This window comes from Rattus norvegicus, chromosome X (assembly GCF_021556685.1).
Source record: "Rattus norvegicus strain SHRSP/BbbUtx chromosome X, alternate assembly SHRSP_T2T, whole genome shotgun sequence".
Classification (NCBI taxonomy): domain Eukaryota; kingdom Metazoa; phylum Chordata; class Mammalia; order Rodentia; family Muridae; genus Rattus; species Rattus norvegicus.
The window spans coordinates 67,287,087-67,313,626 of NC_141554.1; the positions used below are offsets into that span (position 1 = coordinate 67,287,087).

General features: G+C 43.5%; 3 pseudogenes across 1 annotated transcript; 2 read left to right on the forward strand and 1 right to left on the reverse strand.

Moving 5' to 3' along the window:
- The first annotated feature begins 8,731 nt into the window (after positions 1–8,731).
- Hsp90ab1-ps21 (heat shock protein 90 alpha family class B member 1, pseudogene 21) lies at positions 8,732–10,543 on the forward strand (annotated as a pseudogene). The gene has a single exon (XR_015646837.1). The product of XR_015646837.1 is annotated as a heat shock protein 90 alpha family class B member 1, pseudogene 21 (transcript).
- Positions 10,544–17,373: 6,830 nt separating this feature from the next.
- Ldha-ps16 (lactate dehydrogenase A, pseudogene 16) lies at positions 17,374–18,371 on the reverse strand (annotated as a pseudogene).
- A 2,400-nt stretch (positions 18,372–20,771) lies between these two features.
- On the forward strand, positions 20,772–26,277 carry Tra2b-ps5 (transformer 2 beta, pseudogene 5; annotated as a pseudogene).
- Positions 26,278–26,540: the final 263 nt, after the last annotated feature.

The window sequence follows — 26,540 nt, forward strand, 5'->3', positions numbered from 1 at the left end:
AATCCAGGAGACATAAGTTTATGTTTTGCATCCAGGACTCAAACACCCTCAGTCTCACCGCTGGCTGTTTCCCTGGGCTCTGATCACCAGTGTGGCACCCATACCTTTGGGTTCCAATCTGTGCTGTCTATCTCGGTTAGGCCCTTCCCTAGGACTGACACCTCGGGAAGTCCCACAGGCATTCCTAGTGCCTGCTGGACGTGCCAAGTGCAATCAGGTGCTTGAGTATCTGCTAAGCCACGGTAAAGAGGGAAACTTCCCCCTGCTTTCCACAACAGCATAAGATTGGGAGGGCCTTGACGGTGAAATGAACCTGAGAAGGCTTTGGTAGCCCAGGGAAGTCTTAGCAGGCCTGACTGCTTGTGGTGCTCAGAGCCATGAGAAGGCAGGCTGAGCAAATTACAGAAAACCACTCACTAAGCAGCAGCCCCCATGGCTCCTGCTTCAGCTCCTGCTCCTCCTTCCTTCCATGATTTCCTTGGAAAATGGACAAGAAACTGAGGTGAAGTAAACCCTTCCATCCTCAAGTTGCTTATGTTCGTGGTGTTTCTCAAAGCAATAGGAAGAAATACGGACTATGAACACTGACTACCTGGAGGCCTCAACTCCTCCATCTAAGCAACAGGGGACAAAGGGCTCCAACACAGCTGCTGCTGCTCTTACTGCACACAAACACACACACACACACACACACACACACACACACACAGACACACACACACACATGCACACACGCACACACGCACACACGCACGCACGCACGCACGCACGCACCCACGCATGCACTCACACTCCCAACCCTGACTCAACAGCACAAGGTTCTGATTGGCCAGTGTCTCCTCAGACCTCCAGATGTGCTAGGTCTGAGGCAGCAGAAACTATGATGGCTGACCACTCCCACACACCTTCTTCCTTCACCCTGGCCTGCTCCTTCTGACCCCTCCTCTACTTGTAAATAGTAAAAACTGTTGTGAAATTTGTATGGTTCTGCTTGCTGATTATGGAGAGCTGGTTTTGGCCATTCGTATACGATGCATGGTCTGCCTGGTATTTCCTTTTTCTGCACTGCAGAGAAGGGGGCAGTGATCTATCTCTTCCCCATCCCAGAGATGAGGAATCTGAGGCCCCAGGAGCGAGGCCACTTGGTCTGATGGCCACAACCAGGAGGCAGCAGTAGAAGGACTCAGAGCTAGAGCCCTCAGAGCATAGGATCCTGTTCTTGACCTTGTAGCAGGCTGCGGCTGCCACCGAGAGTCCCATAGAGTCCAGCAGGCAAAACCTCCACCCATGCTCCACACTACGTTCTCACTCCCATGCCCCGGTCTCCCTAACCACACGCGCTAATTCCTCTTCATCCTCACTGATGCTCCATTCCCGGGTGCCTTGGAGACTGAGAAGAGGAAGCCAAACCAGAGGAAAGCGTGGCCTGCCAGAGACCACTGAGCAGCTCTGCCAAGGCCTTAGTGAGCTTGAGCACAGTCTCTTCTCCTGGCAGGATGGATAGCTCTCCTCGGGTTGCCATGGAGGCAGGTAGCCATTTACTGTTAGATTGTCAGTGTCTGTACTGCAGAGGTTTTTTCCTAGACTATGGGGTGAATTTTCATTTTGCTAAAGTCAGAGGACACAGGAGACAGGCATTCGGTGTCAGGTCCAGCCTGGGTCTCTTTGTGAAGACCCTCTGAAAGGAGATAGGGAAGCCAAGGGGAAGGGGCACAGGGTGCCTGGGTCCCTGCTGTGTGTGTCACATTACAGCTTTCCATGACAACAGGGCACTTTACCCATGGCTTGCTTACACCTACTCCCTGCCTCCTGTGCTAATATGCTTCAAAACAGCAAAAAGCAGCAATTTTCAGGGGACCCCTAAGAGCACTGATTCTAATTAAATTCCCAGTACTTTTCATGGTAGCTTCATCCACAAGAATCGTGTAGTGCAGACCATGACAGCGTGATACACTGCAGATACCTCTCTCTCTGTCTCTGTCTCTCTTTGTATATCTCTCTGTCTCTCTGTATCTGTCTGTCTGTCTCTGTCTCTCTGTCTGTCTCTCTGTCTCTGTCTCTTTGTCTCTCTCTGTCTCTCTGTCTCTCCCTCTGTGTCTCTCTGTCTCTGTCTCTCTGTGTCTCTCTCTCTCGCGCGCCCTTTCTCCCTCCTTCCCACTCTCCGTCTTCCTGTCTCTCCTCTCTCATCTCCTCTACTTCCCTCCCTCTCTCCCTCTCTCCCTCCCTCCCTCTCTCTCTCCTTTTCTGCTCCCCTCCACTCCTCCTATCTGTTAGTCGCAGGGATCGATATATTTCTAGAAATTACTAATTCTTTTAACGGGAACACTTTGCTAAAATCTCTATTCCCAGAGGGCTTTATTTCAAGGACCAGCTCTGCTTTTCTCCCACAGCCCAGTGAATGCATCACACACTCAGCTTCAGTTCCCATGGTAACTGAGGCTCATGATCTAGGGACTAAATATGAGACAAAAGGAAGCAGAGAAGTGCCTGTGTTCTCTGCTCCTCTGCGGTACACAAGCCTCTATTACAGGGAGGAAATGGGACCTTGCACAGTTCCACCTGCCCTCCCCTCACTGCTTGACGAGGCACAGAAGAAGGTACAGAGGCCAGAGGTGAATGTCTACATCTGCATACTGCATCAGGGTGGCTTGCAGCCCTCACCCCTGCCTCCCCCTCAGCAACACCAGTTTATACCCCAAAATGGGATGGGGACATCTAGCCCTCTTGATTCTCTAAAATTGCTCCCCTGTTCTCACACCCTCGAGCCCGTCATACTGTTGTTGTTTCCGATCAGTTTCATGATAAAAACCTGTATGCCAGTCTACTTTCATCATTTTGCCCCCAGAGTCATGCTTCAATCCTCACCAGTAGAGAGTCATGAGGGACAGGTGAAGTGTCTCTCCTCCCCTCTGTGACCTGGGAGACGTGATGCCCAGGCAAGGGGATAATACTGTAAGGCTTTCACCTCCTGCCAACTCTGTTGGGCTTTAAAGAAACGGACTCGGGAATCTTACTGCCAGATTTCCATTCTAGAAAGCACCACAACATATTCAGTGCCCCCAGCCTTATCCTCCTCTCCTGAGGAGACAACTTTGACCTTTGTGTTCATGAGACTGCTCAACATGGGAGGCCTGAGAGCACGGATTTGTCACAGGGCATAGCACAGAAGCTGGGCTAGGTCCCCGGCTTCTCTTTCCTTCACCCCCATTTACTCGTGTGTGTCTGACACCCATTTGTGCAGCTACATTGTCCTTTCCTGGTACGCACCTGCTGACCACTCAGCTCTCCTGCCCTGCACCAGCTTGGCTCCCAAAGCCCAAGAGGCTCATCTCCGCTCCAGTTGAACCATCTACATTCAAAGCTATGCCCTTCCTGCACAGGGGCATGCCACCTTCCTGACCACCAGGACCTCTGTGAGACAACCATTCTCTATTTATAACCAGTGTGCGTGTGTTCACCAGTGATTCTTCCGTGTCTCATCCCTACTGAGAGACTGCAGACCCAGCTTTCCTTGAGGGAAGATTCCATGGAGACAGGGCAGTTGAGGAAGGCAACGTTTACCTGTCTGTGCTGCTCCTTACCTCATACCCTGCCCTGACCCCAACCCCGCCTTAACACCGCCCCCACCCAACAGTGCAAGCTATGTGTGGACCAGACCTCGGCAAAGAGTGGGAAGGAACCACAGTGGTTAACGTGTGCACCAGAAGCAGAAGGAAAGCCTTGCTGTGGATTTGGGTTCCCAGAGGCCAGAACACGCAGCAGTCCTCTGCTCACTGCAGGAGGGGTGGGCCTCTGGAGAGAGTCCATTTTAAGTCATGCCAGGACCACAGCTTTTCTGCTGCTTCTGGAGAATTCCCATTTGCTCCCTCTGCTGAGGAGAAAAACAGCTCCAACATTTGACTCTATTGTAGAGGCCTCTTCTTCGTCCCTCTCAGCAGGCCATCTACCCTCTTCTTCAGCCAGCTCTAAGCTTGTGGACAGAGAGACGGAAACTTGTGCATCCAGGACCTAGAATGACCTCCAGTGAATGGTGTCTTCATCTCACCAGGCCGGTCTTTGCCACCCTGATCAACCATTCTAGATATGCCAGATTAGAACCTCTCTCCTGCCTCTCCATGCATGTCGGCCTTGGCTGAACCTTCATCCCCATGAGTCCTGACACAGAAATGTGGCCTTTCAGCCTTTCTCTTCACAGCTGGATTTAATGCACCAGCTCTCCCAGCTTCTCTAGTCTCTTGAACTCTTTAAAATTTTGAACTTTTCAAGGAATCTGTTATCTTTGCACCTTTAAATCCTTCTTCACTAGTGACTTTTCCCATCACTATGCCATTCTGCTTCATACCTCATTTCAGGTAAGCTGCTTCTTCTCTGTTGTCTGGTGTTTCTATAATGCGTGCCCTTTCTTAGCGGGCTTCCCTGTGTAGTTGACCAGTTGTCCCTGCTTCTTCCCCCACCCCGTTTACATCTAAAGTCTTGCATCCCCTCCTCTTCATGACTGTGATGGCTTTTTTAAGGAGCACAGCAAACCCCATCCCCCTGACTCTTCTGTCCTCTCATCAGCACGGACTGCACCAACGCCAGCACCCCTGGGCCCAAGTGTAGTTTCTTGCTCCTCCATGCTTCAGAGGGGCATGGGCATAAGAAGCCGCCTTGTATTCCCATCTCTGATTTTCTCACATTTTCCCCTAGGCAATTTCTCCCCCCCCCCACCCCCGTGAGTGTAACCAATGTGTGCATCATCACTGCCTCCCTCAACCACTCTGTTACTTACAACCCACACAAGGGCACAGGATTGTTCAGATGCAGCACCATCCCTTGCAAGGCAACATGGATATTTACTGATTTTAGAAAGCCATTGGGGTACCTTGTTCAATGATTGATTCATTTTTATTTTTGCCTGTTTGACTGATTGGCTGCATGCATGCGTTTGCCCTCTAAGAGTGCCTGAGGCGTCGGAGGCCAGAAGACGAGGTCAGATCCACTGGAACTGGAGGTATAGACGGTTGTGAGGTGTGCTTACGTGGAGCTGGGATCAGAACCGGGTCCTTTGTAGAAGACAGCGCTCTTAACCTCTGAGCCATGTCTCCAGCCCGATTCACCCACTTTATAACAGTGTACCCATGGTGCTAATGGTGGTGGGTCTAATGCATTAGACTTTCAAATGTAAAGCAGACCTTACCCATTTCCAAGTCTCCTGTGCTCCTTTTGCTTCTCATACAAATTCTCCCACCTACTTTGTCCACCTTATCAGAGTCTCCCTCATGTTTATATACATGTTGTATATATTATACATGTCATATATATTATACATCGTGGGAAATGTGTTTTAGTTACTGTTATTTGAGCCGTTTGGTTCTTTTGTAGTTGCCTGAATCATGTATATATTTCATCGAGTCTCTGTACGATGACTCGTGTCACCAGGTTTTTTCACCCAGTGTGAATTCTGTCTCTTCACTCTGGAAATTGATTTGTTTTTACTATGAACATGGTTGTTCATTTCTCAGAATCCCACCTCCCAAAGTGCAGACCAATTCTGGAGTTGTTCAACCTTTGACAAATGTTCATGGCTACCCCCTTCTCTGGAGGAAACATCCCTGCATTTTCCCTTGGGATCCTCAGAATTTCAATCTTCTATCCATTTAGATCTGATATTTCTGGAGTCTAAAGTTAGAGACCTGATTTTAGCCTTCGACATGTTCTCCCCAGGACTATTTGTCAATGAAGATGGCTGCCTCTTCTCCAATGTATCTTTTTCGAATCTTTGCCAAAACGGCCTCAGAAGCCACCTATGTTCTCTCTTATATGGACACCAATATCACAGTTTTACATTTCTTTGTTCGAATATGAGTGTCTGCACAGGTCATGGTCAAGATCAGATTAAATAGGAGTTGTTGGTAGACGTCATGGGACAAGAAAGGAGACATGAGAGGTGGTCTTGAGGCAGTAAAATGCCTGGGATACGAGCATGGAGTTGGGAGGATCCCGGGCATAGAAAGCCTTAATAAAGGGGATGGTGCTGGGGGTAATGGGGTTGTGGAAAAGGTCAACCAAAAGTTAGGACTTAGGCAACAGCCATACAGAATCTTACTAAATTCAGCTGGCAACTAAAAGATTTCTTTTCTTTTCTTTTTTTTTTTTTTTGTGATTGTGATTACATCTGTCCTCTACCTCCTTTTCTACCCCCAAAGACTCACACCCACCCTTCCTTCTTATCTTTCAAATGACCCCTTTCTTCATCAATTGTTTTTTCCTGCTCACATATCTGTGTATTTGTGTGCACGCATACATATTTCTGAATATAACCTACTCAGGCTTTATGAGGTGACTGGGATGCATGTTTCCAGACTGGCCTTTGGTAGGAGATAAACAACTGTTGTGTTCTTCCCTGGGGAAGCCTATTTCCCTAGCTCTCAGCACTCCTTAGTTTCCCCTTGTCCTTTGGATAGAAGGTGAGGCCTCATGGGCCTTCCCCTGCCCTATTTGGCATGTCTACTGTTGGCCTTGATCAGCTCATGGTGGGACAGTCGTGTTGCTGAGACTTTGTGGGCAGCTTCTGGCATTCTCAGGAGACACAGCCTTGCCTCCTGTTCCCTGATCCTCTAGTTCTTAGACTGTTTCTGCCCCCTCTTCCAAAATATTCCCTGAGCCCGAGATGCAGCTCTCTTGTAGATGCATCCGTTGTGGCTGCGTTCCACGATTCTGCAGTTCGATGCTGGTTCTTTTCTGTAATGATCTCTGTCTGTTGCAAAGAGAAAGAAAATCGATGAGGCATCAGGATGGCACTATCTGTGGGTATAAGGACAAATATTTAGAGCATAGTTCCGTCATTAGGATGGTATAGGAAACTGGTGGTGGTATGTTCCTCTCCCAGATTTATGACTTCTCCAGTCCTGGGCAGTCTGCTAGGTTTTCAGAACCACCCATGATGTCTGTCCTGTTGAGCAGGTCTCAAGTTCGGTTAGAGAACACCAATTTTGGACGGAGGTGTGCTAAATGAATGGGTAATGCTGCTCCCCACAGCCACAAGGTTCGAATCAAATCTCAGCACCAGTGGTAGGCTCTCTCCTTCTGAGCTGTTGGCTGGAGGCTCCCGAAACAATGGATGACGGATATTGCCCCTGGCCTGGGTCACTCACTGGACCTAGTTAACAAGATCCTATTGCTGAAGAAACCACAGGCTTGGGATTCATCAAACAGATAAATCAAGTTAGATCTAAGCTGGAAGCTTCCATTCTACTGGCTAGTGTTCATACTGCTGGAAGGTGCCTTGCAGGCTACAACAAAACAAAAACTAAAACTAAAACTTCAATTAAATCTAAGGCAAGACACCAGTGACCTTACTCATCTTTGTTTCCCACATAATATGATAACACTCTACCAGGCAATAGAGATATAATTGCCTTTGAATTAACCAAGTATTTTTTAATGGGTTTGAGTGTTTATCTGCGGCAGAAAAATAAACCTGGAGACTTTGATTCTCTGTTGCTACCATAATGCACCAAGTGCTAAATTTACTTCGGGAAGAAACTCTTTACTTTTTCTACAGCTTTTAGTCCATGATCCAGGAAAATCAGTGTAGGAACTGAAGCTGAGGTCATGGTGGAATACTATTTGCTGCCTTGCTCCTCGTGGCTTGCTCATTCTGATTTCTTATGTCATCAACACTATACGCCCAGGGATGTAACCATCCTCAATGGACTGTCCCCATCCCAGAAACTTGCCTTCAGGCATATCTTAAGAACACTCTTTCTCATTTAAAATTTCGTTTTCTCCCAGAGGTCCAGGTTAGTTAACTCTCTTGATCCTACTGTGCAGTTCCCATCCCTTTCAGGGCCTTTAATCTTCCCTCTACTCTTCCCTAAGATTCCCAAACCTTCATCCAATGTTTAGCTTGTGGGTTTCTGCATCTGTTTCAGTCAAGCACGGGGTGGAGCCTCTCAGTGGACAGTTCTGCTAGGCCTTTGTCTGCAAGCCCAACAGAGTATCATTAATAGTGTCAGGGATTAGTGCCTGCCCTTGGGATGGGCTTCAAGTTGGGCTGAGTATTGCTTGGACATTCTTTCAGTTTCTGTTCCATTTTTGTCCCCATATTTCTTTTAGAAAGGACATATTTTGGGTTGTTTGGTGTACCTATCTTTCCACTGTGGGTCCTGCTTTGGGAGCTCTCAGAGACTAAGCCACCAACCAAAGAACACACATGGGCTTTAACAAGGCCCCTGGCATATATGTAGCAGACATGAGGCTTAGTCTCCATGTGGACCCTACAACGACTGAAACAGAGGCTCTCCCTAAAGTGTAACCCGAATGTGGTATCCATTCCCCAATTGGGGTGCCTTGTCTGGCGTCAGTGAGAGAGAATATGCCTACCTTGGCAGAGGCTTGTCGCAATGGGGTGGGGGGATTTCCAGGGGACTCCACTCCCTCAGAGGAGAAAGGGAACGGTCTCTGTGGGGGGAGGGACTGGCAGGGATGTCAGCATTTGATGTAAATTAATTAATTAAAAATTCTCCATTCTCAAATATGTTTAGGTTTGTGTCAGTTAGACAAAGTGAAAAAAGGACAAGTCATACCTTTGTGCATGCGCACGTGTGCGCATGTGTACAAACACACACACACACACACACACACACAAACACAAACACAGACAAAATCAAAGTATATTGTAAGAAAAAGAAACAAGCTCTCTTGAGTCACCCCCACACAGCCTAGGCTTGCTGTGAGAGTTGGACGTGGTCTGGGCCCACCCTGCTCTGTACTACTACTCGTCTTTCTCGTCAAGATGCCTTAGGAAGTGCACCATGGAGAGGAAGAGGTGGAGACTTTTGCCTTTCAGGCAGAAATTGCCCAGCTGATGTCCCTCATCATCAACACTTTCTACTCAAACCAAGAGATTTTCCTCCGGGAGTTGATCTCTAAAGCTTCTGATGCCCTGGACAAGATTCAGTATGAGAGCCTGACAGACCCTTCCAAGTTGAACAGAGGGAAAGAGCTGAAGATTGACATCATCCCCAACCCTCAGGAGCGCACGCTGACTTCGGTGGACACGGGCATTGGCATGACCAAGGCTGAGCTCATAAATAACTTGGGAACCATTGCTAAGTCTGGTACAAAGGCGTTCATGGAGGCTCTCCAGGCTGGTGCAGACATCTCTATGATTGGGCAGTTTGGTGTCGGCTTCTACTCTGCCTACCTGATGGTGGAGAAAGTGGTTGTGATCACGAAGCACAACGGTGATGAGCAGTATGCCTGGGAATCTTCTGCTGGTGGATCCTTTACTGTCCGCACAGACCACGGTGAGCCCTTTGGCCAGGGTACCAAAGTGATCCTTCACCTCAAAGAAGACCAGACAGAGTACTTAGAGGAGAGGAGGGTCAAGGAAGTTGTGAAGAAATACTCGCAGTTCATAGGCTATCCCATCACCCTCTACCTGGAGAAGGAACGAGAGAAGGAGATCAGTGGTGATGAGGCAGAAGAAGAGAAAGGGGAGGAGGAGGAAGATAAGGAGGATGAGGAGAATCCTAAGATTGAGGATGTGGTATCTGATAAGGAGGATGAGAGCGGCAAAGATAAGAAAAAGAAAACAAAGAAGATCAAGGAGAAGTACATTGACCAGGAAGAGCTGAATAAGACGAAGCCTATCTGGACCAGAAATCCCGATGACATCACTCAAGAGGAATATGGTGAATTCTGTAAGAGCCTCACCAATGACTGGGAAGACCACTTGGCAGTCAAGCACTTCTCTGTAGAAAGGCAGTTGGAATTCAGGGCATTGTTCTTCATTTCCCGGCGAGATCCCTTTGACCTCTTTGAGAACAACAAGAAGAAGAAGAACATCAAATTATATGTCTGTCGTGTGTTCATCATGGACAGCTGTGATGAGCTGATACCTGAGTACCTCAACTTGATTCATAGTGTGGTTGATTCTGAGAACCTGCCTCTGAACATCTCCTGAGAAATTCTCCAGCAGAACAAGAGCCTGAAAGTCATCCACAAGAACACTGTGAAGAAGTACCTTGAGCTCTTCTCTGAGTTGGCTGAAGACAAAGAGAATTACAAGAAATTTTATGAGGCGTTCTCCAAGAATTTAAAGCTTGGAATCCATGAGTATTCCACTAACCGTCGCCGCCTCTCTGAGCTCCTTCGTTACCACACCTCTCAGTCTGGAGATGAGATGAGTTCCTTGTCAGAGTATGTGTCTCACATGAAGGAGACACAGAAGTCCATCTACTATATCACTGGTGAGAGCAAAGAGCGAGTGGCTAACTCTGCCTTCATGGAGCGTGTGCGGAAATGGGACTTTGAGGTGGTGTATGTGACTGAACCTATTGATGAGTTCTGCGTGCAGCAGCTCAAGGAATTTGATGGCAAGAGCCTGGTCTCGGTGACCAAGGAGGGCCTGGAGCTACCAGAGGATGAGGAAGAGAAGAAGAAAATGGAGATCTTGGATAAGAAGGTTGAAAAAGTGACTATCTCCAATAGGCTTGTGTCTTCAACCTGCTGCATTGTGACAAGCAATGTGGAACAGGCTTTAAAGTGGCAATAACAAAACATAATGAAATAAAACATAGTAAGATAAAACAAAAACCATCACACCAAATTTGGACAAAGTAACCCAACAGGAGGAAAAGAGTCCCAAAAGAAGGCACAGAGACCCACTCATTCACACACTCAGGATTCTCGTAAAAACACTAAGCTAAGAGCTATATAACATATTTGCAGAGGACCTGGTGCAGACCCATGCAGACCTGTTCAGACCCATGCAGACCCATGCAGACCCGTGCAGACCTGCAGGTCCTGGTCTTGCTGCCTCAGTCTGTGAATTCACATGAGCTTTGCTCAGTTGATTTAGAGGATTTGGTGTCCTCCACCCCATCTGGCTCTTTTAAGCTGTCGGCCTCCTCTTCCTTGGGGTTCCTTGACCTTAGTGGTGAAATCACATCACCTTTAAACCACAATCCTTCCTGTTTTGTTCATACCTACAATTTCACATTAACGTCAATATCACAATATAAAACTTCAAAAAAAATTTCACAGTCATTAAAGATTTCAGCATTTAAAAATTCAAGATTTTTTTCCCTGCCCCTCAAGATTTTTTTTAAACATTCAAAATCTCTAAAAATGCTAAGTTTAGCCGTGTAAAGCTAGGTGCTCAGTGATGGAGTGTCCTCATGATCCTCTGGGTTCCACGGGGCTTGACGACAGCGTGCCTCCAGCCCTGACCTCCACAGCACACAGTATGTCTCTTAGGCTCAACTTCCTGGTTGTTGCTGCCCTTTTATTTTTTTTATTTTTATTTGTTTGAGACAGGGTTTTTCTGTGTAGCCCTGGCTGTCCTGGAACTCACTCTGTAGACCAGGCTGGCCTCGAACTCACAGAAACTGCTTGCCTCAGCCTCTGGATTGCTGGGATTACAGCTGCGAGCTGCTGTGCTTGGCAAGTTTTATTTTGTTTTTTAAAAATTTGCTTATTGAGCTACTCTTTTTTAAAAATATCAATGTAATTTCCACTGTTTTTTAATCTCTTTATTGAATTTCTCTTTCACATCGTGTATGGAAGCCTTGATTCCATCCAGTGGTTCATTTGTACTGTCCGAGTTAATTTGGAAGTTCTTTTGGGGGAGAGTCCTCTGATTTTGTTGATCATTGCCTTAATCAGCATTTCGCTTCACTCTCTGGGATTTCATTTAATGCCCTCATAGAAATCTATTATTTAGTAATTGGTAATGTTGGTAGGAGTCCTGGTGCCTGGGGTGGTGGTGGTGGTGGTGGTGGTGGTGGTGGTGGTGGTGGTGGTGTGTGTGTGTGTGTGTGTGTGTGTGTGTGTGTGTGTGTGTGTGTGTTTATGTGATGGGATTTAGTCTGTTTTAGATTGCTTTAATTATCCATTTTCTTTAAGCTGAAGTCCTTTCAATGTCCAAATGAGACCACGCTGTAGTAGACATGAGGTTTCCACTCCAGTGGACTTGAGGTGAGGCTCAGTAGTTAAAGCTTCAGCTCACACAGTCAGAGTCAGGGTACGAATCATGATCTAAAACTCTATACTAGGAGAAGAATGCTAAATGCAGAAATGACCAAAACTGATAGATAAACCAGCTGTGAAAATACAATAATTCCAATAGCCTTTGTGGAATATAGGACCTGAGTGTGTCCTAATGAAAGTTTAAATATAAAGAAAACAAGCTGAGTAATAGTGATTTCTATTAAAACAATTGAAAAATGTGCAAAAATAAAAAGGAAATAGAAACAGGAAACGATATAAAAGAAGAGAATAAATGAAAGTTAGACTCAAATGGAAATGGTAGAGAAACCCCATTACAGAAGTAATCAACCCCAGTACTTGGGAGCATAAGGCAAACCTGAGCTCCCAAACCAGGCTAACCTGTGCTATTCAAAAAGGCTATATTTTAAAAGAAGAAAAGAAAAAGACAGGAAATAAATGGAAGATCGAAGAATATAGGACAAAGCTTTCCACCAAATTACATTTAGATGTGATATAATGTCTCCCTCTCTGCAGTGACTCTCGAGCCTCAGTGCACACTGTTTCTGTGGTCATCTGCCTGAGCTCAGGTACAGACAGTCTCTGCCTTTCTGTGCTCACTTGCATGAGCTCAGCTGTACCTGTGCTCACACCTGGTCATATGTGAACATTGTGATCATATGTGACTAGGTGCAGACTCTCCATGCTCGCTTACTGGAGCACAGATGTCGCTGTCTATGCAGGTGATAGACTGAAATAAGGGGCAGAGCCTGCTTCTTCCTCATCTCGATTACCTTTGTCTGACAAAGCACAAAGTTTTGTGCAATCCTCATTCCTATCTTTATGTTCCTTGTCTTGCAGCTAGAGGGTGTGGTTCACGGGCCGTGCAGAGAGTATTATAACTAGGGATGGTCTTTCATTTGACACAATATAGAAGTCACCTGGTAAGGGAATCTCGATGATAAATTGTCCAGATTAGGTTGGCCTATGGACGTGTTTGTGAGAGATTTTCTCAACCGAGTTCATTTAGGTATTGTTTCACGAACAGTGGCACGTGTGCCCCTATTGTTCTCTTCTGATGACAAATGTAACGAGACCAATCCTTTCAAGCTTTTGCCACTGTGACTTCCATGCTATGATGGAGTGTAGCTGGAACGGTTAGCCAAATAAACTTGTTCTCCATTAAAATGTTTTTGTCAGGTGTTTTATCACAAGGATTCTAAGGTAATTCCCCGGACATTTGCGTTGATTGCCAGAGTGGACGGTACAGGGAGGAATCTTTGTTTCTATAGATGCCAAGCCACTGACTCAGCCTGGTTCTTATCAAAGGGCTTCTTGCTCCTGATTTGTATTAAATGCCGAGAAGAGAGAATGTCCTCAGAACCTGTGAAGTATGCAGACCCCAATACCACTACTGTCTCCTTGTACTACAAACCTACTCAGTAATGCATCCAGTGTTGGTTGTGCTTTATTTGTGTTCATTCATTCATTCATTCATTCATTGCTTCATTCATTCATTTGGGACAGTCCCTCATGTGTTTCAGGAAGGCATCCTACTTTGAACCTCCTGTAATTGTCACTTAATTTCCAGGATGTCGGCATGGTTCATCTTGCTCAGTTTAGTGCATCCTAGGCAAGGAAGTACTAACTGAACTACACATTCAGCTGACTGTGGTGCTTTTGGAGTCTCCGTTTTTGTTTTTGGCTTGGTCTATGCAATGTCTCTCTACTGTCAGTTTAGTTCCATGGTATTGTATGACAAAACTGTTCCTGAGATGATGTAGCATACATGTCTACTCACCCCAGATAGGGAGCTTATGACAGACCAAAATATTGATAGCACGAAGGTCCAACTTGGTGAACTCTGACTTTTACTAGGGTTACTGACAGAAATGTAGGAGAAGGATTACCTAAAGGAGCAGAAACAACTCATTGACAGATTCATCACCAAGGCCCACCCTGGCATGAGTGACAGCACACAAAGCTGGCAGATCAACAGACTGGAAAGTGTCCTTTCCAAATGACTCAATTGGTCTAAACCTCTTCCAGGCACCTTTGCTGGTTTCTGCTTTTTGCAGACAACTGACCTGGTCTCAGAGTTTTCTTTGCAGATTGTCTGGTCAAGAGTGACTTTCAGTAGCCTTTACTGTTTACTCTTGGGAAGAAGAAACTTAATGAACCTTGTCAGTTTCAGGGACTTCCTGAAGCTATTTTGAATTATTTACCTTCTTGCTTAAGGAGCGTCCCTGCAAGATGGAATGTTTCCTTTTTTACATTAATTTTATGATGATTTATGTATTTGTAGTTCATGTACATTTGTGTTTTTCTTGCATGTATGTCTGCATGATGATATTGGATCCCCAGAATTGGAGTTACAGAGAGTTGTTAGCTGCCATGTGGGTTTTGGGAATTAAACTCAGGTCCTCTGAACCAGTGCTCTTAACCACTCACTGAACCATCTCTCCAGCCCCAGGATGGAATGTTTCAATCTCAGAAGAAACTTACATTACACATGGCACTTTTGTCTCATCTATAATAAATCTCTCTCTCTCTCTCACCTCCCCCCTCTCTCTCTCTCTCACACACACACACACACACACACACACACACCCCACCTCTCACTCTCCCTCTCCTTTTCTCTCCCCATACCTCCTTCCTTTCTGTTCTCTTTCTCTCCCTTTCTGCCTCTTTTTTCTGTAAATGATCTGGTATTGGAAGTAGCGTCTGTATTTTTCTGAACCCCTTGCTTTGTAATAAGGCGTGATTCCAGCCCTCCCCACTTGCGGCCACTTTGTACTCGGACCAAATCTCTCCCAGGTGGGACTGAGCCTTGTGGAATGGACTCTGACTCCACTGTTCTGATTCTGAGGAATGCGCTCTTCCATTTTTGTTTTGCTATCAAAACTAGTGTTTATTATCACTTCATAGAATAGCTTTCTCAAACCACCCACGATTGATTCCCCCTAAATGTTGGCAATAAAGATACGGGGTGTCATCTTCCAGACCCTCTTGCAACATTTAATTTCCAAATAGAAGTCTCCATATATTTTGTTTTGTAATAATTAAATTATTTCTCTGACTTGTATGCTAAATATTTGCATATGTATATTAATTTTGGCAATAATAATAATTGATGGGTATTTGAGATTCCTTTGGATTCTTTTTCACTCATTAAATTTTTTCTTTCTTGCTAGGTACAGGTGGCACATGCCTTTAATCTTAGCAGAGGAAGGTGTATGTACGAGTTCAAGGCCAGTCTGGTATACAAAGCCAGCTCCAGGACAGCCAGAGCTACACAGAAAAACCCTATCTCGAAAAACAAAACAAAACAAAATTATCTTTATTGAGATGTAAGGAATGCAATGAGTTTTGGTATGTTCAACTAGGTATGTAACCTTCACTCTGTAGGATGGCTTTTTGTTTTGTTAATTTGGTTTGCAGAACTTCTCTTGTGTTGCGCTGTTTATTATGGAACCCAGGGCTACACACATGCTTGGCAAATGCTTTTCCACTTACCTACACCAGAGAAGCTCTCAGACTCTTGTCCTACTTGCCTAATTTTAATTCTCTTGTATTTTTCCTCCCATATTCCGGAATTCGTTGCAAAGCTCAAAGTCATGAAACTTTGAGGGGGTCCTCAGGTATCATGGTAGGCAGAAAAATGATCCATGAAGAGGTAAGAATAAAAACTCAGTTCAGTCTTACTTAGGCTGGATCGAACTTCAGGCATCTGATTCTAGGATATTTATTGCCAGATTATTTAAAGGCAGTACATACAATTTGGAAAACCAGTTTCCTGCTGTAATACAATTCCTAGTGCAGAAGGAGACATAATAATATAGAAATTCAACTCAAAGTACATGCCATTTCTTCAAGAAGGTGAGATCTACGGATGGCTACCTGTATTAGCTTAGAGGCCTAGAGAAGGATTTGGTATGGTCTTAGTCATACAGATATCATAGAAGTTGTTTTGGCTATTAGACACCTAAGGTCCTGGTGTGGGAGCTCGGGGGCACCCCTTAGCTATGTAGAGAATGTAAGGGTCATTTTGACTACCAGCCACTTCCAGTTCCGGTTGTGGAAGCTTGATGTGGCCTGATCCAAAGGCAATGCTGATCGCCAAGATGTTAATCACCTGTAATTCCCAGCCTTCAGGATGGAAAAACAGGTACTTTTCTCCTTTGAGGAGACACCCCTCTGTGATTAACATTCCTGGTTTCCCTGGAGATCTGTGGATACAAGAACCTTTGTACTTCTACCAAAACTATCCACCCATGTTTTCTGGAAAATACTTTCAATGTATAATCAAGGTTTGATATACAAAATAATTAAGGAATTCCTACAACTCAATACAAAAAAATCACCAAACAAACTGATTTGAAAATAGGGAAAGGGTTCAAAGAGGATTTTTCCTACCTAAAGACTATACATGGACTGACCCTGGACTCTGACCCCATAGGTAGCAATGAATATCCTAGTAAGAGCACCAGTGGAAGGGGAAGCCCTGGGTCCTGCTAAGACTGAACCCCCAGTGAACTAGTCTATGGGGGGAGGGCGGCAATGGGGGGAGGGTTGGGAGGGGAACACCCATAAGGAAGGGGAGGGGGGAGGGGGATGTTTGCCCGGAAACCGGGAAAGGGAATAACACTCGAAATGTATATAAGAAATACTCAAGTTAATAAAAAAAAAAAGAGGATTTTTCCAAAGAGTATTTATGCATATCTATTTGATATATTAAAAGGTAATCATTATGACTAGTCAGCAGAAAAAAGCAAATTAAAATCACAACGAAATATCATACCACATGCATTAGGAGGGAAGTTCTGAAAAAAAAAAGAGAGAAAATATAACAAAATTGGAACCCTGTGGAATGACATAGCCACCCCCCCCCCAACACTGTTCAAGGTTTATTTGGTGTTTTCTTTGGCATGACACTTGAGTGGTTGGTTCTGTCATCCATGTGCAGCTCTTACATTTCACATAATATTGCAATGTACACCACAGACGCATGTAATACAGAAAATATCCTGTAGAACGTTTATGCACAAGATATGCAGAATGGACTTACACACTGGAGCCAGGTTATGATTGACTGGGAACTCACTGGCCTAGGAATGTTTGGTGAGCATGCGCAGTGCAGCAATGCAGCAGGCTCCCGGGGTAATCAAAGCCTGCACACAGTTGGTGGTGTGTCTTGGAGACAGTGGGACTGTCACACTAACCAGTTTACCACTACACATGTACCACATAGCAGCAGGGTAGAGCTGTGGGAACTAAGATTTTCCCCAGACCACCTCAACACAACTGAACTAACTACAGCTCAGATGAGAAGTGTGTGGTCTCCATAGAAACCGTGCTGCAGCCTGGACAGTGAAGTGCTAGGTCACTGGAGAGACTTTAGAATTGCAGCTCCTTCTGGATTCCCCAGAGGGTATCTATACTCTTCTTCAGGCAGGCCTCCTCCTCAGGAGTCAGTGTCACCTTCACAACGTCTGAGAATCCACTTTGTCCCAGGATACACAGGACACTGAGGAAGGCATCATCATTGACTCCATAGAGACCCTTAATCATGGTGGAAATTGGATGTACCCGCCTAAGGTTCTTCATTATGCTCTCGGCCAAGTCTGCCACAGAGAGGCCAATGTGGTCCAACCTTTCAGCTTGATCACCTCATATGCTCTGTCAACCATCTGCCTGTGAACATCCTTCCACTGCTCCTTGTCTGCATCCATGCCCAGTTCTGGGTTCAGAGACTTCAGGAAGATGCCGACAGCATTCACACCATCCTACACAGGCACACTGGAGTCGCCATGCTCTCCCCGTGACAGCTCAGTGGGTGAACTCCCAGCCTTTCTCCCATCAGGTAACAGCGCACAGCTGAATCCAGATTGCAACCACTTCCAATAACTCTGCTTTTGGGAAAGTCACTGATTTTCCAAGCCTCGTAAGTCAAGAGATCCACTGGATTTGAGACAATGAGCAGCTTGCAGTGTGAACTCTACTTCACAATGTTGGGAATGAAGAACTTGAAGATGGTCACGTTTTGCTGGACCAAATTGAGCCGGCTCTCCCCTTCTTGCTGATGGGCCTGTGTTGTGATAAGGACCAGCTTGGAGTTTGCAGTCACACCATAGTCTTTGCTGGAGACATTTTTTTTGGTGTTTTAAGGAAAAGGCTGCCATGCTGGAGATCCATTATCTCTCTCTTTAGCTTGTCTTCCATGACATCAACAAGGGCAAGTTCATTGTCCAAGTCCTTCATTAAGATACTGATGACACAGCCATGCCAACAGCACCAACCCCAACAACTGTAATCTTGTTCTGGGGAACCTGTTCTTCCTTAAGAAGATTCACAGTCAGTTGGTCCTTGAGGGTTGTCATCTTGAACTTTGAATCTTTTGAGACTGCTAGTGCACAATAGGGGATGATGGGCAAGCAGCAGCAGCGTGGCCTGGGCTCAACGACAGTGGCTCCAGCAAACAACCACGTTTGAATAGAGCGTGATGACTTCTCACACAAAAATGGCTCTTTGGGGGAGACATCCAAAAGAATTGAAATCAGTATCTTAAAGATGTAATAGTCAAAATATAGAAAGAACCAATGAGTACACATGGAGGGACCAATACTCCAGCTGCATATGTAGCAGAGGATGGCATTGTCCAGCATCAATAGGAGGAAAAGCCCTTGGTCCTGTGAAGGCTCGATTCCCCAATGTAGGGGAATGCCAGGGAGTTGAGGTTGGAGTGGGAGCATCCTCATAGAAGCAGGGGGAGAGGGGAGGGGTATGGGAGAGGTGTGAAAGGGGAAAAAATAAAAGTACAAAAATTAAAAAAAAAGATATGGGAAGAATATGAAAAATCCTAAGTAACCACTGGCAGACGAAATCTGTGACATTCATAGTGAGACACAAAAGCTTTTGGGATCAGCCTCTTATTTGGAAATTGAATTTTCTGAGCAGGACACCTGCTCCCCTTCTGGATAGAGGAGAAATTGACACAAGGACTGGCTATAATGTTGGAATCATCTCTGTAAGTACACTATTGACTTATTTTAAAGATAGAACACCAAGATTTTAATACACTGTTTAATAAATGTTCATTTTCCTCTTAAGAGGAAAAAAACTGGTCACGCATATAATGGGATATAATTTGGAGTTAATGAAGTCTATAATCCTATATATAATAACATGGATCAACTGAATAGACAGAAATTTAAAAAGAAAACTGGTAAGAGTATGCTGCAAATTCAAAGGGGCTAGAAACAAACTCCCAAATGAACTCAAATGGAGTACAAGTAAGTGAATGTCAGGAGGAAGTAAAATCTTTGTTAAATTCTACTTTCGTGTCTTGAATTATTTTCATTATTTCATTTAAGTGTTTGGGCTTTCACAGTATTCATTAGATGTTTCCTCATATCCCCTGTAAGGCCCTTGAATTCATAATTGCTATATTGAAATCCTTGTCTTGTGCTTCAGCTCAATTGCCTTTCTTAGGGAATATTAGTAAATACAGTTTCTGGCTTCTGGAAGAGGTGCATTATCTTGGCTCTTCATGTTGTATTTTTGCACTGTGACCTAGGCATCTGGAGTTATGATATTTGGAGTGTTTCTTGGTATAGATAATTGGTCTCACTTTTGTTAGATGGTGCTCCATTCTTTGGTTGCCCTTGTCCACTCTGGGTCCAAGCCATGTTTAGCAGCTGTGAGGTTCCTGAGTTCAAATCAAGTGTGGTGGTTATAGGGTCCCTGGTAGAGAGATATTCTAATTGTCAATGAGAAGTCTCAAAAGAATGGAAACAGGCTAGAAAGAAAGGCTGAAAAGGGAATCAGGGAAGGACTAGGGGATCCTGGATCTTCACCAAGAGGTAGGGCTCCAAGAAGATAGAAGTGGGTTGAGCGTACGGGTTCATGTGGATAGGCAGCAGCAGCAGTTCTAAGAGTAAATCTAGGGAGACCAGAATGGAGTATGGGAAGGACGATAAAGGTCATGCTCCCAAGTCCCAGCCATGTGTGTTGGCTGTAATTCCGAGATGGATAGTGGTTCTGCAGGTTGGTGGGGAGATAGAGGGGATGGAAATGGCTGAAAGGGGCAGTGGTTAAGAACTTGGGGAGTCCATACCAAGAGAATGAGTCCAAAGGGGATGAGGTTGTGTTAGAAGGTGATAGGCTCATGTTTTAACATCTACTTACCACTTCTATATATTCACATCAGTTCAAGGATTTGTCAGAAGATAACTTTGTGGAGTTGGTTCACTCCTTCTGCCTTTATGAGTTTCCAGGAATTCCAACTCAGGTCACAGGGCTTATGTAGCAAGCACATTTATTATCTCCCCAGCCTTATTCATGTCTACTTTAAGTTCATTGTTTTCTTTTTTTCCATTGTTTTCTCTTTTTTTCATTGTTTTCTTAAGACAACTATTTTTAAGTTCTCTGAGAGTTGTCTCATAGAGATTATTTGGCCAATGTCTGACACCTTATTTGAACTGTTAGATAAGGTCATGGCTTTTCCTAAAATAAAATTTGTAATTTTTGTTGGTATGTAGTATTTTCTGCATTCCAGAACAGTATCTATTATTCTTGCCTTCCTAATTTGTCCCTGTGGCTGTTTCTCTAGAAATTCTAAACAAGCTTCTTGTCTTTTCTGCCTGTCAATACTTGTTCTATTTGGGGCTAAGATAGCACCTACCCTAAGTTATGCTTTGCCTGACTCTGCTATTAGTGTGCTGCCACCATTTCAGCACTAGAGAGCAGTCCAAGCTTAAGATTGTCCACAGTCCATAGTTAATATCTGGTTCAACATGAAGTAGGATGATACTTGCCTTCCTTAATGCTTTTAAATGTAGTTTCATGTATTCATCTGTTAAAATTGGTGTGTCTGTTGGGGGATCCTATTTATTTACTTTATTTACATTTAAAGTAATGATTGATTGTTACTGGCTTATTATTGCTACTTTATTTTCAAAAATTTAGTGGTATGTGTGTATGTGTGGTGTGTGTGTGTGTGTGTGTGTGTGTGTGTGTGTGTGTGTGTGTGTGTGAAAGCACACATGTGGAAATCAGAAGATAATTTTTTTCTTCTGCAATATGGGTCCAGGGGATAGAACCCAGGTCATCAGGCTAGACAGCAAGAGTTTTACTCACGGAAGAATCTTCCAGATCCTTATTGCTATTTTAATTGTTTTCTATTTTTATTTAGCTTTCTTCTCTTCTATTTGTTATTTTGAGGTTTGATGATATTTTATAATGGTGTACTTTAATTATTTTTACTGTATTTTTCTGTATTTACCAGAATTTTTTTATTTGTGCTTGCCCTGAAGTCTATGTAAAGCTTGTAGTAGTTCTTATTTCTTATCTATAACTGACAACTATTTCAATCCTATATAACACTGTTCATATTATGCACTATACTGTGTATTCAACTGATTTTTATCTCTATGGCACAAATTGTGTTCTATTAATGTTGGAATTTATTCCCTATCATATTATGTAGTCATTAACCTATTTTTGATTTTAGGGTTTTTATGTCAGTTGATTTTTGTTGTGATGACAATATATCTAATAGGGTCTACTTAAGAGGAAAATTTATTTTGGCTCACAGTTTCATTTCATCATTTATTGCTTCTAAGCCTATTTTAAGAAGAAACATCATAATGAAAAGACATGGCTAAGGAGAGATGCTAGGAAGGAAAGAATGTAGAAAAATGTCTGAGAAGATCTATCTTTTAAGACTATACTCCCAAGATTTTACTTCCTCAAAACAGACCCCCACATTAAGACTTTGATTATTTCACAGTAATACCAAGAGATTATGACTCCAATGATGCAGTAATACATCGCTCAGTTCAGAGCCCTCACTATCCAGTCACTCTCCATAGTCTCCTTTCTGGTATTACCTTGGAGAACAAGCCTTCAACATAGAGTATAAAAGAGATGTTTTATGTACAAAATATCATCAAACCTCAAAAATTATGTGACAGCTGTTGCCAACACTTCTATATGTCAATACTTATACTTTGTCTAAAAGTTATTTATAGAACACCATCATAGCATCACATTATTGTCTATCTTTTATATTATATCTTTTGTATCTTTTCATTGTCTATCTTTTATCTTTTATATTGTCTATCTGTTATATTTTATATCTATTATATTTTCCAACTAAATTTTATACTTTCATATACTTTTTTTACTGTTTAGTATCTTTTTATTTACCTTGAAAAAAATTCCTCTTTGTACTTCCAGTAGGATGGTTATAGTGGATGAACTTTGTTTTTGGCTAGGAGTGTACTGTGCCTTCATGGTTATAGTTTTCCTAAGTATAGTATACTTGGTTCATGAGATTTTGTTACATTTTGTTTTGTTTTCCGTCAGCACCATAAATATACCACTTGCTCATTCCTTGGATTCAAGTTTTCTGTAGGGAAATTGACTCATGGTCTTATAAAAGATTTTACTGCTTATCCCCTTCTCTTGGTATTTACAGGTGTGTGCCACCATGTCTAACGTTTTTATGTGAATTCTTGAAATTCAAACTCAGGCCATCAGGTGTACAAGGCAAATACTTTAGACTGGCTAAGCTATCACCATATCCTCCAATTATGTATTATGAAAATTCATGTGCTTATCATCATCCCTTTTCATTTTATCATTAAGTGAACCTTTAAAAATTACATTTGACTGTATTAATTGCATTAAATTAATTAAATTAAATGTATTAATAAACATAACATATTAGCTAATTCCAGCACTCAGGAGGCAAAGGCAGGAAGATCTCAAGTTCAAGGCCATCCTCAGCTATGTAGTGAATTCCATGCCATTCTGGCTACACAAGACTCTGGCTCAAAAACACGTGAACAATGTTTCAGTTAATTTTCTTCTTTCTCTTGCGTTCTTTTTCTCACTTAAAATTTTTATTAAAATATAATTACATAATTTCTCCCCTCTCCTCCCTCCAACCATTCCATACCCTCCCACTCCTTCTTAAAAATCAAGGCCCATTTTTGACAAAGGAGCCAAAAACCATCCAATAGAAAAAAGATAGCATTTTCAGCAAATGGTGCTGGTTCAACTGGAGGTCAACATGTAGAAGAATGCAAATCGATCCATGCTTATCACCCTGTACAAAGCTTAAGTCCAAGTGGATCAAGGACCTCCACATCAAACCAGACACACTCAAACTAATAGAAGAAAAACTAGGGAAGCATCTGGAACACATGGGCACTGGAAAAAATTTCCTGAACAAAACACCAATGGCTTATGCTCTAAGATCAAGAATCGACAAATGGGATCTCATAAAACTGCAAAGATTCTGTAAGGCAAAGGACACTGTCATTAGGACAAAACGGCAACTAACAGATTGGGAAAAGATCTTTACCAATCCTACAACAGATAGAGGCCTTATATCCAAAATATACAAAGAACTCAAGAAGTTAGACCTCAGGGAAACAAATAACCCTATTAAAAAATGGGGTTCAGAGCTAAACAAAGAATTCACAGCTGAGGAATGCCGAATGGCTGAGAAACACCTAAAGAAATGTTCAACATCTTTAGTCATAAGGGAAATGCAAATCAAAACAACCCTGAGATTTCACCTCACACCAGTGAGAATGGCTAAGATCAAAAACTCAGATGACAGCACATGCTGGCGAGGATGTGGAGAAAGAGGAACACTCCTCCATTGTTGGTGGGATTGCAGACTGGTACAACCATTCTGGAAATCAGTCTGGAGGTTCCTCAGAAAATTGGACATTGAACTACCTGAGGATCCAGCTATACCTCTCTTGGGCATATACCCAAAAGATGCCCCAACATATAAAAAAGACACGTGCTCCACTATGTTCATAGCAGCCTTATTTATAATAGCCAAAAGCTGGAAAGAACCCAGATGCCCTTCAACAGAGGAATGGATACAGAAAATGTGGTACATCTACACAATGGAATACTACTCAGCTATCAAAAACAATGCCTTTATGAAATTCATAGACAAATGGTTGGAACTGGAAAATATCATCTTGAGTGAGGTAACCCAATCACAGAAAAACACACATGGTATGCACTCATTGATAAGTGGCTATTAGCCCAAATGCTTGAATTACCCTAGATGCATAGAACACGTGAAACTCAAGAGGGATGACCAAAATGTGAATGCTTCACTCCTTCTTTAAAAGGGGAACAAGAATACCTTTGGCAGGGAATAGAGAGGCAAAGATTAAAACAGAGACAGAAGGAACACCCATTCAGAGCCTGCCCCACATGTGGCCCATACATATACAGCCATCCAATTAGACAAGATGGATGAAGCAAAGAATTGAAGGCAGACAGGAGCCGGATGTAGATCTCTCCTGAGAGACACAGCCAGAATACAGCAAATACAGAGGCGAATGCCAGCAGCAAACCACTGAACTGAGAATAGGACCCCTGTTGAAGGAATCAGAGAAAGAACTGGAAGAGCTCGAAGGGGCTCGAGACCCCTTATGAACAACAATGCCAACCAACCAGAGCTTCCAGGGACTAAGCCACTACCTAAAGACTATACATGGACTGACCCTGGACTCTGACCTCATAGGTAGCATTGAATATCCTAGTAAGATCACCAGTGGAAGGGGAAGCCCTGGGTCCTGCTAAGACTGAACCCCCAGTGAACGTGATTGTTGGGGGGAGGGCGGCAATGGGGGGAGGGTGGGGAGGGGAACACCCATAAAGAAGGGGAGCGGGAGGGATTAGGGGAATGTTTGCCCGGAAACTGGGAAAGGGAATAACATTCGAAATGTAGATAAGAAATACTCAAGTTAATAAAAAAAATCAAGGCCCATTTTGCCATATATATATAAAAATGGTGTTATATAATATGTGATATATTATATATCATATATAATATACATGATAAATATAGAAATATATAAATATGACATGCTGAATTCATTTAGTGTCACTTGTACGTTTAAATTTTTAGGGCTGACTGCTTGGCATTGCATAAACAATTAGGATGTCCCTTCTTGGTGAGGAATAGTTCTTTACCTTTCAGTAGTCATTAATTGCTTATAGTCCTTCTAGTACGGGTGAGGCCTCCTGATATTTCTCCCACCCATGTTGGTATATCAAGTAGTATTAGAATTGTTTATGTCTAATTTAGGCATTCCTATTGTTGGTCTTTCATGGGTGTCCCTGTCCTGCCATATGTAGAAAGCACAGCTACCTCATCGGACTTTCTGCTCTTCTGCTTACTATCTTTCTACCCTCTTCCACTAGTTCCCTGAGCCTTAAGTGTAAGGAGTGATGCTGTGAGTGTATCAACTGGGACTGGGCAAATCATAATCAACTGTTGTTGACCAATTGTGGCTTTTTGAAATTAGTCTTAGTTAGACTGGTGCAAAGGTGGTGGTGCAGAGTGTGTTTCAAAGTGTGGTGTTGCACGAGGCTGTGATGGAGCCTCTGTAAGGAAGGTGGGAGCTTCACCGCTTCAGTAAAGGCCAGCAGCATTGACAGCAACCCTGAGCCATGAACGACAGGTTCCTGAAGTGGAAGTGCTTACGGATCTGGGAAATCTGCACAGCATACACCTGCAAGGTCTCGCTCCAAGGAAGATGTAATGTGTTCTAGATCAGAGTCAAGGTCCAGATCTAAATTCAGGTGTATCTCCAGAAGAAGTTCTAGAAGGCATTATACAAGGTCACGATCACGATCTGGCTCTCAAAGATGATCCCGGAGCAGGTCTTACAACTGATATTATCGCAGACGCCACAACCACAACCACAACCACAGCCATTCTCCCATGGTTCCTCAAAGGTGTCAAATTCAAAAGGGGCAAATTCTGACCCCAACTGTTGTCTTGGAATGTTTGGATTGAGCTTGTACACCACAGAAAGAGATCTAAGAGAAGTGTTCTCTAAATATGGTCCCATTGCTGATGATCTATTGTGTATGACCGTAGTCTAGATGGTCAAGAGGATTTGCTGTTGTATATTTTGAAAATGTAGATGATGCCAAGGAAGCCAAAGAATGTGCCAATGGACTGGAGCTTGATGGATGTTGAATTAGGGTTGTTTCCTCTATAACTAAAAGGCCCCATACCCCAACACCAGGAATTTATATGGGAAGACTCACTTGTGGCAGTTCACGATGCCAGGACTATTATGACAGACCATACATAGGAGGTGGTGGAGGAGGAGGTGGATGGAGAGCAGCTCAAGACAGGGATTTACAGATTTACAGATTTACAGAAGGCAGTCACCTTCTCCCTACTACAGTGGTGAAGGATACAAGTCTCATTCTCCATCACGATCCTACACACCATGTCGCTATTAAAGCATGAAATCGAAGCCTTTCTGAAACCTGCCATAGAGCTGTGATATTGTTTGTGAAGAATATTTTCTATTGTCTCCTGTTTAAAAAGTGAACAGTGCCTAGTGAAGTTAGGTGGCTTTTACACCTTTTATGATGACTACTTTTGATGGGGTTGAAATGCTGTTTTTATTTTGCATTTGTGTAGTTTAGTGCTTTGTTCAAAGTTAAGTGTTTTCAGAAAAGTATGTTTTTTTTTTTTTTTTATTAACTTGAGTATTTCTTAT